Source organism: Pan paniscus, chromosome 10 (genome assembly GCF_029289425.2).
Source record: "Pan paniscus chromosome 10, NHGRI_mPanPan1-v2.0_pri, whole genome shotgun sequence".
Taxonomy (NCBI): Eukaryota; Metazoa; Chordata; class Mammalia; order Primates; family Hominidae; genus Pan; species Pan paniscus.
The window spans coordinates 116,327,426-116,340,676 of NC_073259.2; positions in this window are offsets into that span (position 1 = coordinate 116,327,426).

A 13,251-nucleotide genomic window follows, 5' to 3' on the forward strand; every position below is an offset into this window, starting at 1 on the left:
TAACACATCTGCTAATATCCCATTAGCTAAACAAGTCACATGGCAAACCCAAAATCAAGGAATGGGGAAATATACCCTGACTCCAGCAGAATGAACTGCCAGGTCATATGGCATGAAAACAAGTAGGGATGAAGAATTAGAGCCAGTAATTCAACCTACCATGCCACTTAATCCCGACAACTCTAGGAGTTAGAAACTTTTATTTTTCCTATTTTACTGAAGAGGAAACAGAGGCTGTGTCAAGCAGGTAGTAGTGAGAGGGGGTGGAGTGACACTGAGACGTGCTAACCCCAGACTCCAGCTCTTAACCACTTATCCATTTCCCGATGAAACAGTGCTCTACAGAGAGGAAAATTAAGCAACAGATTTGTCCTCCATGGGCTGTGTGATAGACATACCGTGTCTACTGTGTCAAGGGCTTTATCCGTGGTCCTGAAATACCCTTTATGCCTAGGCACCATTGTTTCCTTTGGGATGCTTATAACTTCAATCTATCCCTTCTGGAGATTCTAATTCGGGTGAAGAAAGAGAAAGACATGAACAAAAGTACGACACATAAATGCATACAGGCTGATGGTTTCCTGAAAAGACTGACTAGGTGAAGATAGGCTGTTATTTGGACAAACTTTCAAGTGGTGGCAGCTCCCAGGAAAGAAATTGCATGTGAGCATGATGAGAAAATCTGAAGAAGAGTGGAAACCCTGTGTATCCAGTGGCACAGAGCTGTGTGGGTGGCCACACAAATAAACAAATCCTTGAGCGCAGGAGGGTGAACCAAGCACCACATAGGCAAATGCAGCATATTGATGTGCCAACCTCAGTTAGTTACATAAGTATGCTCAGTGCTTTTCTTTTAATCTTGATGAAATTCATGTGTCATGCAACAAGTGGAACTTTAACTTATGTTCCACTATTCATATGGCTGATTTCATGAGTCTTTGACAGTCCCTTCATGTTTCTGAGCTACAAATCATCCCTCTCCCCACTCAGGGACACTTGGGTGGGAACCACAGACTCCTTGGTTCTCCTAGTGTAATTCTTAAATGTATGGATATAAGTCTAATCCACTGAATCCCCACTATAGGTAGCCATATTTGTCATCACAGGTATATCTGATCAACATCTAGCTGGTCTGAGGTATTTAAGCCCAGGTGTTTTGTAGCATATGCCCTAAGAACTAACCTGCTAAACCATGTGGTTGATCATTGAAATGGAAAAAGCCACTTCCTTAAAATGGGGTTCCTGTGGACCTTTCAAGGTCATACATTTAAAATCAGGAGGATCCTCAGATACCACATGTGTTACATTGTAAAAATGGTCCTAGTTTCTTACCCCTCCTTACACCCTGCATCATGTGACTTTGCAGTACTTTCCCACTCCATCTGTGGGTTTGGCCACGTGGCCTGCTTTGGTCACTGGGCTGTTAGCAAATATGATATCATCAGAGGCTAGAAAAGTGCTTGCCTAATTAGGCTTGACTGCTGTCTTTCATGTCTATTACCTCTGCTGAAAGGTGAGACTTAGAGAGGAAAGCTTAGTGACCCCACTGCCCAAGCTGATTCCATTCTAGATCAGCCAACAATCAACTGTGTACCAGACATATGAGTGACCCCAGCCAAGATCGGCAGCATTCTCTAGTTAACCAGCCCAGATGGTGAGCAACAAGCTCTTATTGCTGTATGCACTGAAATTTTGTGATTGTTACACAGCGTCATTGCAGCAATAGGTAACTGACACACCACCATCCTCAGTTTGAAAACAGGATTCCCCAGAGATCTGTGGAGGTGCCCAAATGGAGGTAAGTATAGGAGGGAAGGTCTAAGCTTCCAGGTTTGCTTTCACTACAACAGCTCTGATTTCATCTTCACATATAAGGTTCCATGCAGGGTTTCATAAGGCCAAACAATCCCTATTAGTTTGAAATGCTTTGGACAATAAGTAATAGAATATCTGACTCACAGTACTTAATACAATATCTCACTTAACAAGAAGACTGGAGATCAATGGTTCCAGGCCTAATTCAATGATTCAACAATGATACGAATAGCCTAGACCCTTTCTCTTTTATTTTCTTTTCTTCTCTTTACTTTTCCTTATCTGTTTTCTCATTTATTTATTTAATTTTCATTCTGCCATCCTAATGTGATGATCCTTTGAACTCATGTTGCCTCATGGCCTCAATAGAGCTGCTATAGCCCCAGGCATCAATGACTACATCTGGAAGAAATGTAGGAAGGAAGAAAATGGAAAGGGGTTGTCAGTCAAATTGCCCTTTCAAACCTATCACTTTTAGTCAGAAAGCAAAGTGTCTTTTTCAGGACCACTATTTCTGCAGGCTATCTCCTCCATCACTGCAGACTTCTCCTTATATCTTATTGGCCAGAATTGGTCCCATGATCACTGCTAGCTCTAAGGAAGACTGAGAAGGAAAAGATGGTAAAGGGGAAAGGGAGAAAGATGAAAGGCTTTAACAAGTCAGGGAGTCAGGATTTAACCCTTAGGGCTGGTCATCAAACAAAGCAGAGCTCTGTCAACAATGAATAGACTGGGAGTGGCTGTGGGGCTAGGTGGGGGACTCTAAAATGTACTGCTCCTTTCAATGAAGTCCTTGGGCTCAACTGTCAGTTATTCAGGGATTGCCTCAGCTTTCAAGGTCATGCCCTTCCTGGGGCAGCCCTTATTGAAGGACTAATCGATATAAGGTAAAAGGTCTGAACACACAGCACAACTTAAGACAACTCCCAAAGAGGCATTCTATGTCTCTAAGGAGTCAGCTGAAACTGTCATTGAGCCTGCATCACAGCTCAACTTCTCTCTCTGGCTGGTTCCACTTCCTTCCCCATCCTTCCACACGTGTTGATCCAAGGGCACTCCCTAAAAAAAAAAAAAAAAAAAAAAAAAAAAAATGTCCTGGACACTACATTCCATCTCAGAGTCCACTTATCTGAAAAATCCAACATGCAACAGGTAGGCAACCGAGAGTGTGCCCTACATCAGCTGATAAAAGTTTGCAATTCACTGGACTAGCCCAGGGAACATCAAATATTTTTATGTAACAGGTAAGATAGCAAATATTTCAGGCTTGTGGCCATAAAGCCTGTCATGACTAATCACCTCTGTCTCTGTAACACAAAAGCAGCCATAGACAATATGTAAATGAAAATGAAGGAGCATGGCCGTGTGCCATTAAAACTGTAACTACAAAAACAGGCTGCAGTCCACAGGATATAGTTTGTCAACCCCTGGACTAGCTCAACTTTTCCATTTTACAGTTGAGTACATTGGGCCCCCAGAAAGCAAGAAATTAACATTTGCTCTTAACAGCTTTTGACAGGGTGCTAGTACAAGCCCCATTTGACAGATGAGAAAACTGTGGCTGAGAGGTGAATAATGTCTTCAGGATCACACAGCTGTGAAAAAAGCAAGACCAGCTTGGAACCCAGGCCTGGCTGTTTCTGCAGACCAGACTCCACCCTACTGCCCTGCTCTGATGCAATTGGAGGCATGATACCAGGATTTTTACTTCCTTCCTCAGATAAGAATTTGTGTGTAAACAAAACCCCACCACACTTCAGGACATATGCCTTAGCAGTCAGGCCACGATGCAGTCCAGGTCAGACAGTTCCATCCCCAAAAGCATCTGTGAATTGCTGCCCAGGCCAGTGATCACATAGGACCAGCACTCCCTGGAGGGACCATGTGGGACCATGTCGGACCATGTGGGAAGGCACAGCTTGGGACATGAATTTTACTGGAATATAGAAGAAAAAATATATTCAGAGAGGGGAGTGTTATTTTTACATAAGAACAGGCTCAAATATAGCACATTGTCAAATGCAAAACAGTCATGGAAGTGTAAGACAAAATAAGGAAATGTTGATATAATTTCCCACCCAGGCTACAAGCTTCTGAGACCCATCTGCCCTGCTAGATGCCTCAGGATACCTGTTCCCCATCCTCCTGCTGGTCTCTTGAGGAGGCAGAGCACAGTTAAAAAGGCCAGCTTTGGGGGCAAGCTGGCTGGCCTCAAATCTTGGCTTCATCAACTCGCTAACTTCTACTAACTCAAGATATGGCCCTCGGACAAGCCCAGTCAGCATCACCTGGGAGCTGGTTAGAAGTGCAGAATCTCAGGCCCTGCCTCAGATCCTTGGAGTCAGAAACTGCATTTGAACAAGATCCCTAGGGGACTTGCACACACATTAGTTTGGGAAGTGCAACTCTAGCCAGCTCCTATTCATTCTTTAAATGCCACCTCCTCTGGGAAGCCATCCTGGCCCCTTTGGCTGGGTTAGGTGAGTCTTCATTCAGTACGTATTACACTTACAGGTGGCTGTCTCTATTTAGCTGGGATGTCAGCTAGATTTTGGCTCCCATGAGAGCAGGGGCTGTGACCGCTCCAACTGGCTCATGTTATTAGTGGCTGCCATTTTGGTGAACCTATTAAGTGGCGGGCAACTTACCAGCATGTAATGCTCACATCAAACCTACAGGGCAGAAACCAGTACCATCCCTTTTCACCATGGAGGAAACTGAGGTTCAGAGGATTAAATGAATTGCTCAAGATAAGCAGGAAAGTGACAGGGTCAGGGCTTGGGCCTTTGATCTCAGACCAAAGCCAGTGGGTAGAACCACTTGTCAAACTGTACATAGCAGGTGGGGAGGGAGAGTGGAGGAAAGACACCACCATCTCATGTGCGTCTGTGTAAAACATGGACATGAATACAATAGCGCACAATTTATTCAGCAGGAAGCCAACGCCTTGTGCAGAATGCCCCAGGGTGGGGGAAAGGGTGTGGATAGGGGCAGTCCAAAGAAGCAGAAAATCTGAAATCTCCAAGAGCCCTTTTTCTCCAGCCCCTCTGTGGTTTCTATGGTCACCAAGCCAAGCCCCCGTTAATCCAATTAAAATGGACTTGTTTATGCTTATCAGCTCTTTATTTGGTTTGTTTAAAACGTGCAAATTACCCAGGGGCCTCTGCATTGCCTGAACCAAAAGGCATCAATAAGACTATTAAGTTAAATCCAATTACTTGCAGCTGCTGGAACTTGAGTCTGGTGGAGCAGAACAGAATTGGGGGAGGGGGAGGCAGGATTTGCTGGAGAGAGAGGAGATCCTTCGACCCCCTCACTTAGCCTGGCTCCTCTCAAGCATTTTCTGAATGTGGGTGGGAGAAGGCAAAGAGACCCCATTTGCCATATGCTGGACAGTGCAACCTGTACTGTATCATCTAATTATCTCAGTAGCTCCACAAGGTGGGCACTATTGGACCCATTTTGCAGATGAAAGAACTGAGGCTCAGAGAAGTCAAGCAACCCTTCCAGAATGTCACACAGCTAGAAAGTGGGAGAGGCAGGATTGGCCCCTCTGCCTGGAATCTTGGAATGTCAGAGATCAGAGTCCCGAGAAGCTGTCTGGCCAAGAGTATGGATCTGGCAACACACCAAGTTGAGTCTCCACATCTGTAAAACATGCACAACCACGCCCACCTCCCAGGTTTTGGGGAGGAGTCAATGAAGTAATGTGAGTCTCCAAGAAGAGGACTCGGCGAATAGTAGATGATTGTTACATGCTAACTTCCAATAATTGCACTGGTGTCAAAACTCATCTCCTTCCCTTTCCCTTTCCATACTTTTCAGAAGGGAAGGCTGAGATCCAGATAGGAAAAATGACCTCCGCAAGATTGCACAAAGACCCTGGGACAGGGTTAAGTCCCAGGACTTAAGCACAAGTCCTTGCCTCCTGGTCTAGCATCCCATTTCAGACCCTGTGCTGCCTCTTCATTTTGAAGATGAGGAAACTGAGGTACACAGTGTAGAAACCAATTGCCCATGGTCACTGGGTTCAGTGTTGAGCAAAGTAGCTTGGTAGCCACAGTGTCCTGGGCCTGGTTGTCCCTTAGCTGTGTTGCTTGGGCACATGGCTTGACTTCTGTGAGCACCTGGTCCTCATCTTTAAAAATGAAACCCATCACTCCTGTCCCAGTGAACGTGTAGAGTGGGATGAAGTCAGGCAGATGAAGCCCTATGTAAGCCAGAAAGTACCATCCAGAGACACACTACAAAGAGCATCACATACAGGACATTTGGGGAAGAGCTTGAGCATCTATTTTCTTAGTCTCCAAAGGCCCCAGATGGGTTATTAATTCCTGGCAATCCTCAGACCCAAGGGACACACGGAGCACAGGAGAGGAGGACAGATGCCCAGGATTCCAGGCAACACTAATCCTATTACAAATGCATTAAGAACCTTAGGGAATCACACCCAGCACACCCTTTCTATGGATATTTTCCAATTCTGTCCCTGGCCAGTCCCCAGGTTCTCAGAAGTCTAGTAAGCAACTCCACATAAGTGAGCAGAAAAATTGTGTGCAACTGAACAGGTACCTGAGTACAGCAATACCAGGCTGTCCATGGATGAGGTTCTTTGTGTTGCAATGATCAACATCTGGAAGTCAGATGAAGCTGTGTTCAATGCTGTCCTTCGGGTTATCTCACCAGCTGGACCACCTTGAGCAGGCGATGTCACCTCTCTGAGCCTCCATTTCCTCCTCTGTGAAAGGTGGAATAATTGTTAATAATGATTGAAGAATTTTTGGTAATTATCTTAATAATGATCATTTTGGCTTTTTATTCTAGCATTTAAGATCCAAAGCCTGTTGGGAATAGCAGAAAGAATTTTTAAAAATTGTATCTGATGACTCTTCTGGAAATTATGAAGGAACTCGTATGGTTAGGGTTTCAAGTATGTGATCTTGTCCAATTGGCCCCCAGAGCTCATGTGCATGGGAGGAAAATAGGATCTGTTATGTAAGAGAAAGAATGATGTGATATTCTGTTTCTGACATGCAAAATAGAATTGTGCAGCAAGGTTATCAACTGAAGTCAGGCTATTGCCTTGAGGGAGGATGTTCCAGCTTTTATTCTCTTCCTTTGACACATGACAGCTAAGCCAGAAAGGATTGGCTTCTGGATCCTGCCAGAGCGAGGGACTGACTGCCTTCCATCTATAACTTTGGGGCTTACCCTTAGATGACAGGAGAATATTACAAAGGGAAATACAGAGAAAAGTTGATCCTTTTCCAGAACCCAGGCTAGTGAAAGAAGAAGAGGGAGGGGATTCAGGAGCAGAAGAGCAGACTGGCCAGTTGTGCTTGCTTGGTTTTCCCTCTCCCCACTTTGTTCCAAGTGCACAGAGGGCAGAAGAGCCTCTCTGGATCACATCCCCACTTCCCTGGCTTTCTCGGGCCCCTCAGTTTTCACATGACATGGATGTGGGGTTGACAGTCAGCAGGGCAGCCATGGGACAGGTCTGGGTGACCTTCAAGCAACCATGCCCACCCTCCTGGGATACATCATCTCAATCAAAGCTGGATGGAGGGTGCAATGGCTTCATGTGTCCCCCAAAAGTGTATATGTGGGAAACTTAATCCAACAGTGTTGGGAGGTGGGATCTAATAAAAGATGATTGGGACATGAGAGTAGAGCTTTCGTGAATGGATTCATGCCCTTACTGATGGAGCAGATAAGTTATAGAGGCAGTGTTATTATAAAGCCAGTCCAGCCCCTGGTGCCTGTCTGTCTTTTGTGTTCACTTCTGCCTTCTGCCCTTCCACCATGGGATGGCCCATGCCAGATGCCAATGCCATGCTGTTTGACTTCCCAGCCTCCAGAATCATGAGCTAGATAAAATTTTGTTCATTATAAATTGTCCAGTCTTGGGTATTCTGTTATAGCAACAGAAAAATGACTAAGACAAAGGGTAAGTCAGGGGTGCCTTGAATGACAGGGTTTACACATAGGGGAGCCCAAGGGAAGCTTGTTGGCCAAGCCCAGAGTAAGCTCCCTCCATCCATTGTATTCTACCACCTGTGGCATGGCAAGCAGCACAGGGGAGAACAGAGGAGCCTAGTTGCTCCTCACTCCTCCATACTCTCCTAGGACCATCAAATCATGCCCACCTTCCATATGCCCAAAGCCTCCCCAGGAGAAAATTGAGGAGGGCAGAGTTTCAGAGAGGATGCATATGTTTATCCATAGAAGATTTGCCTCAGGAACTTGTAAAACTATCATTAGGACAAATATTTTAAAACTTGGTTGTATCAGTTTGCTAGGGCTGCCAAATCAAAGTGCCACAAACCGGGTGCCTTAAACAATGGAAATTTATTGTTACAGTTCTGCAGGCTGCAAGTCTGAGATCAAGCTGCTAGCAGGACTGGTTCCTTCTGAGGCCTATAAGAGATCTGTCCCAGACCTCTATCCTTGAGTTGTAAGTGGCCGTCTTCTCTCTGTGTCTTGTCATGCCATCTTCTCTCTGTACGTGTCTGTGCCCAAAATATCCTCTTCTTATAAAAACATTAGTCATAGTGGAATCAGGGCTTACCTCAATGACCTAATTTTAAGTTGATTCCTTCCGTAAAGACCCTCTCTCCAAAGAAAGTCACACTGTGATGTATTGAGAGTTAGGCTATTAACATGTAAACTGGGAGACAGGGGATACAATTCAACTCATAACAGGGGTATAGCTTAATTTTTTAAACTTTCTTTTTTTTTTTTTTTTTTTTTGCCAACGTAGGGTGTGTGTCAGAGAGGGAAGAGAAGACCAGATCAGCTACAGACAAATAAAATACATTTTCTTCACACAACCAAATTGAAGCAAGCATTAAACATGCAACCCCAATACATAATTTAGGCAGATTTGTGCAGCCTCCTGAATCAATGGCCTGGATTAGATATGGCCCCCAGGAGATAACAAAGCAAATGCAATCTTGTAGCTCCAGTTTTGAAAGAAAAAAAAAAGAATAAAACATTACAACAGTGAGAGCTAGCAATTTCTTTTTTTTTTCTTTTTTCTTTTTTTTCTTTCTTTCTTTCTTTCTTTTTTTTTTTTTTTTTTTTTTTGTGGAGACAATGTCTCCCTATATTGCCCAGGCTGGTCTGAAACTCCTGGGCTCAAGTGATCCTCCCACCTTGGCCTCCCATAGAGCTAGCAACTTTTTAACCACGTAGTTTTCCAGACCATGTGATAAGCTTTATAAATGGACTATTTTGCAGAATCCTCATGCAACCCTGCAAAATGTTTGTTATTACACTCCCAATCTTACAAATGGGAAAACTGAGGTTCAAAGAGGGAGAATCATTTACCCAATTATAGTGGCTTGATTCCAGAGCCTGTGCATGTGATCACTGCCTGCCTACCATCCCCTCTTTTCCAAGCTGGCTGACCTCTTCTTAAATGTTCCAAAGAGCTCTTCCCTCTGCTCTAAGAGGGAGGCAGGGACCCAGAGGCCGGGCTAGTGTGCAGAAAGCCTGGGTTAGTTAAATCTGCTGGCTTCCTAGGGCTTAAGTGTGGGGCCTCAGAAACTCAGCTGTACTGGAGCAAGAACCCATCAAGAAATTACAGAAACAATTATAAAAAGGAACTAACCTAAGCGTCCATCAGTAGGGGATTGGTCAGATAAATTGCAAAACTTCTACTATGTCTACTAGGCAATCACTTGAATAACCAAACCTGCATAGAGGAACATTTAGTGAACTGATTTTTTTTTAATTTTATTATTATTATACTTTAAGTTTTAGGGTACATGTGCACAACGTGCAGGTTTGTTACATATGTATACATGTGCCATGTTGGTGTGCTGCACCCATTAACTCGTCATTTAGCATTAGGTATATCTCCTAATGCTATCCCTCCCCCCTCCCCCCACCCCACAACAGTCCCCAGGGTGTGATGTTCCCCTTCCTGTGTCCATGTGTTCTCATTGTTCAGTTCCCACCTATAAGTGAGAACATGCAGTGTTTGGTTTTTTGTCCTTGCGACAGTTTGCTGAGAATGATGGTTTCCAGCTTCATCCATGTCCCTACAAAGGACATGAACTCATCATTTTTTATGGCTGCATAGTATTCCATGGTGTATATGTGCCACATTTTCTTAATCCAGTCTATCATTGTTGGACATTTGGGTTGGTTCCAAGTCTTTGCTATTGTGAATAGTGCCGCAATAAACATACACGTGCATGTATCTTTATAGCAGCATGATTTATAATCCTTTGGGTATATGCCCAGTAATGGGATGGCTGGGTCAAATGGTATTTCTAGTTCTAGATCCCTGAGGAATCGCAACACCAACTTCCACAATGGTTGAACTAGTTTACAGTCCCACCAACAGTGTAAAAGTGTTCCTATTTCTCCACATCCTCTCCAGCACCTGTTGTTTCCTGACTTTTTAATGATCACCATTCTAACTGGTGTGAGATGGTAGCTCATTGTGGTTTTGATTTGCGTTTCTCTGATGGCCAGTGATGATGAGCCTTTTTTCATGTGTTTTTTGGCTGCATAAATGTCTTCTTTTGAGAAGTGTCTGTTCATAAATAAAAATGTTATAGAACAGAGTATCTTTTTTACTAGATAGTTATTAAAAGATATAGACATATAAACTAGACTTTAGATTATAAACTAAAATGATAATAGTACTTATTCCTGGGTTCACAGGTAGTTTTCCTTTAATCAATCTTCCTTTCTTTCACTTTCTCTTTCTTTCTTTCTCTTTATTTTCCTTTCTTCCTCCCTCCCTCCCTTCCTCCTCTCTTTCTTTCTTTCTTTCCTTTTCTTTTCTTTCTTTCACTTTTTCCTTTCTGTCTTTCTTCCTTTCTTACCCTTTCTTTCTTTCTCTTTCTTTCTCTTCCTTCCTTCCTCCCTCCCTCCCTCCTTTCTTTCTTTCTCTCTTACTTTCTTTTTCTTTTTCCTGGTTTATATATACTAAATTTTTTGCCAAATATGATGAGCTAATATTAAAAAAAGAGAAAAATTATTACTCTCAAGGGATAACGCATTCTGATTTTCTGAGAAATAAGTTCTTACTTTTTAGGAGAGCCCACCCCACCAAACACCATAATTTTGCTCAGATCCAATAGTTTATGTTTTCTCCTAACAAAAATGTGAATCTCTGGCCTGAACAGGTTGGACATTATTTTTTAAAGTGTCTCCTGTCTCTTCTGTAGGAGACACCACTCAGTGCCTATCCCTAACCCATTCCCCTCCTTCCATGTAAATGAAACCCTGATCTTGTCTGAATGTCCACTTCTTTGTCCTGTGTCCCCTGGGTGGATCCTGATTGGTCTAAACCAATCTTCTTTCCTTATCAGTGATTGGTTTAGCAGTAGCCATGTGACCCAGTTCTGGCCAAAAAGGTGTGAGGGGAGTTCTGCTAGGGGGTTGGGGGCGGGGGCAGATTCCCTTGCAACATTCTGAGGTAATCAGTGGCTCTTCTACTTGATGCCATGGGCGGCTGCAATATCTGATACTGTGAGTGCCATCTTTTGACCAGGAGATATGTCATTTTGGGGACAAAGCCAATCCTCTGAAGATGACAGAGCAAACAGAAGGAAACACTCTGGATCCTTGATGCCAATATTCAGTTGCTGAGTTCTCAACCTCCAGGCATTCTTAGTATGCAAATGATGCACTTTTCCTATAGATTCTACCGTTTTGAATGAGGTCTCTGTTACTTGCAGTCCAATGCATTCTAACTGTATAATCTTATTTCTTTCAAACTTTGCTTGGTTTATTTTAAACCGTGATTCCTAAGATAAATGTTAAATAGCATAGGGTATCAAGACTTTTATTCATGTAATGTACATTCCTAGCCCTTAAAGATATACTGATTTTCTGTTTCTGTGCTTCTCAAGTTTACAGGGATTGATGTGTCTGAACCAAAATATGAGAAGATGACTGAGCAGTTGAATGAAATGGAGGATCACATCATGGAGTGGGAAACCGGAGCCGGGCATGGACATGTCCAAGTTTTTGCCATGTCTCACTGCTAATGTATTGTGAGACTAATTTTTCATCAGAGATCCTGGGATGGGCTTGACAATACTGATTATAGGGCTTTTTATCTCTGACATGTTAAGATTGAACTAGCTGTTTCCATACATCTATCTATATCTGTGAGGATTCTGTGGCCAGGAGACCGAAATGAGGTTTATAAAAGGATAGAATGCCCAAGGAATTCAGGAATCAGAAAGTGGGGACATTTCAGATTCTAATAACCTGCAAAACCAATCGTCCCTATAGGGAGAATGGAAGAAGCTAGGGAGCCTCCACCTATTCCCTGTTTCTTTATCCTTTAACCTGCCTCGGTTCCTGCAATTTCACCTTTAGCATGCCATTCACTTGGGTTAAGCAGCATCATCTTTTACTGCTTTTTCAAAGGAAGGAAAAGCAATTGGATTAGGTCACTTTTCTGTTTTGAGAATTCAGGGATGGGAGAGCAGTTATTGACAGGTGCGTCATAAAACCCAGAATCAATCTCAACTCAGCAATCCCTAGCCAAAATGTGAGTCTTCTCTAACTCCTGACAAGTTCAAGCCTTTATAACATGAAGTCTTTCCCTTTGCTCTGTCCTAATTCCTCTGTATCTAATTTATTTAACTCAGGAAGGATATGTAGTAAAAGAGTATAAACTACACAGTTATACAGCTATGGGTTCAAATCTCAGCTCTGCTGCATGCCAATACATTGTAAGATTCATGAAGGTCAGGATGGCATCTGCAGCTGTATCCCCAGAGCCTAGCACATTGCCTGCCATATAGTAAATGCTCAATACAAATCAATGGGTAGATTCTGTGTGGTTCTGGGAAGCTTACTTGTTCCCACTGAACTTCACTTCTTCGTTTCTTTCTTTTTTTTTTTTTTTACTTTCATGCAAAATCTTTATTTGGAACATGTGTGTTACTGAGCAGGCCAGCCGCCATCCTGAAATAGCAAGGGTATTTACATTGTGCAGAGAAACATAACAGCTCCTTGAAGACATTCATCTGTGCTTGGCCGGTATTTTATCTGGTACTTTGCTCTGCTTCTCTCTTCCCTGTGCTCATTATTCTTCATGCACCCTCACCCCTTTTCACCTTAAGGCATCCTGTACCAGCTGACCTATGGGCAATGACCGAAGCCAACAATCAGCCGCTACCAATTGTGTCTTTCTGGGACCCATTCTACCTGCCTTAGGTATTAATGGTGCCTAAAGAAAGAATAAACAGATGAAAGTTTCTGTGGTTAGCTGGCCATGGTGGTGCACACCTGTAGTCCCAGCTACTTAGGAGGTTGAGGTGGGGACAGCACTTGAGCCCAGGAGCTCGAGGCTGCAGTGAGCCATGATCACACCACTGCACTCCAGCCTGGGCTATAGAGCCAGACACTGTTTCAAGGAGAAAAAAGTTTCTTTGGCGTTGCCAAGCCTTGTCTTCACCA